Below are 2,276 nucleotides of genomic sequence, written 5' to 3' on the forward strand. Positions count from 1 at the left end.
CATTTAGCAATCCATCCCTTTACAGGTCCATCTTAGGTGGTCTACAATATGCCACAATCATAAAGCCTGAAATCTCCTTTTCTGTGAATAAGGTGACACAATTTCTTCACAACCCTCTTGAATCCTATTGGAAGGTAGTCAAAAGAATTTTTCGGTACTTAGCAGGAACTGTACAATATGGTCTGAGGTTCAGCAAGTTTACAAGCTTCAGGATCTATGCTTTTTGTGACTCTGATTGGGCCAGTGACATTGATGATCGAAAATCAACCAATGGTTATGGTATCTATCTTGGATCAAATTTAGTTTCCTAGGCCAGTGGGAAGCAAACAGCAGTATCCAAGAGCAGTACTGAGGCCGAATTTAAAGGAATAGCAGATGCTATTATAAAAATTTGTCTGGCTGCAAAATCTACTCATTAAAATCAGAGTTTCTTGCTCCACCAAGTCTGTGGTGTACTGTGACAACTAGAGCGCAGTTCTCCTCTCTGCCAACCCAATCCTTCACAACAAGTCAAAATATTTTGCCCTCACCCAGTTATTTTTTCGGGATTATGTTACAAGAAAGAAAATTTTTGTTCAGCACATCCTAGCTCATAATCAGTTAGCTGACACCTTAACTAAACCCCTCTCAATTGCAATCTTTCTTAAGTTTAGGAGCTTGCTAAGAGTCTTTGATGCAGAATCCTAGAAGGCCCTTGTCTTAAGGAGGCATGTTAGTGAAGTATACCTCCTAGAAGTCCCTTGTCTTGAGGGGGCATGTTAGTGAAATGTACCTCCTAGAACCTTCTCCAAACTGAAAAGTGGTTATGCAAACTAAAAAATAGTTACACTAGCTCACCCTCAGTTAGTTAAACTCTCAACCAACTTGTATCATCACACCCTTCACACATCACTCAACTTCCGTTTATATATATCAACATTGTAATCTTTCACTTTACTTTTTTCAATCACTGTAATTTTGCACATTCCATCAATAAAGCAGAGCTGTTTTTCTTTCTTCTTCTCCACTTTTCTCTCTGTTCTCTCTATTCACTTGCTTGCTTTCACTTCAATTTAATCTTCTTTCTTCATTGAGATGTGGATATCTCACACACATACAAAAAAAAAAAGAAAAAGTATAGGGAGAAAACAACATAAACAGTCCACCCTCGTCACATCTTCATTTTGCCCGTCGCTTCATGCAACCCAGCCTCGTTGCGTTTCCATCCTGCCCGTCACTGCAGGCAGCCCAATCTCGTTGCACCTCCATTGTGCTGCTGCAAACAGCCCAACTTCATCTTCCATCGCGCTGTGGGGGATTGCCTCTGCCCCCTCGCGTCGTCGTCCTCCATCACGTCCCTTCCCCTCTGTCGGTCTTCTTCTTTTTCTCTTTCCGCGACGCGGAGCGCTCTCCACCCTCTATCAATCACGTCGCACAACCTCATGGATGTTTCTTTTTATTATACATGGATGTTTCGTTTTTATTGTATATGAATGTTTCTTTTAAATTCAATAAATATTATTTTTTTATTGTACATGAATTTTTTTTATTGCGACGCTGAGATCTGGTGTTATCGGCGATGTAGACGGCGTGACAGGAGAGTGGGGGTCGGATTAGAATAGCTTCGGTGAAAATAGGATAATGAAAAAGGTATAACTGGAGATAAGCATGGATAATTATATTGAAAAATTTTTTTTATGTTTAGTAAATCTAAAATGTAGTTCGTTATTTATGTTGTTCGCATCTAGGAAAAAAAAAAAAAAAGAAAAAGAAAAAGGTTACTTTATTGTTTAAAAGAGAAGCTTTCGTATTGATGTTGCTACCGCGTTTGGTTAATTCACATAACAATTAAGGAATTGGCAAAATGGCAGCACTAGAATATTATTACAAGCAGAAAATATAATCAACTCTAATATATTTTCCTCAACGTAGCACACACATATGCCCCCCGCATGAATTTGTTAACTACCTGAGAATAGATTATGAATTTATGAGAACTTTCTGGCAATATTGTGATGGGTATTAGTGTTTTAGATTTGCATCCAACTTTTTTTTTTTGTTTATTAGTTGTTAACTTTTAAACTTTTAAATTATAAGTTAAGTTAATGATAAATTAGTTTTTAAATTTGCAAAAAGGTACATTTTACTTTCCACTTGTCGTCAAAACCACCAAAACATAAATTTATCTCTTTTAAGAAATATTCGAAACTAGTTTATTATTTTTTATTTTACTGAAAAATATATTCACAATAAAAATTATTAGAGATTAATTTAAAATATCATCTTAATAAAAAGAT

This window comes from Arachis ipaensis, chromosome B06 (genome assembly GCF_000816755.2).
Source record: "Arachis ipaensis cultivar K30076 chromosome B06, Araip1.1, whole genome shotgun sequence".
In the NCBI taxonomy this organism is placed as follows: domain Eukaryota; kingdom Viridiplantae; phylum Streptophyta; class Magnoliopsida; order Fabales; family Fabaceae; genus Arachis; species Arachis ipaensis.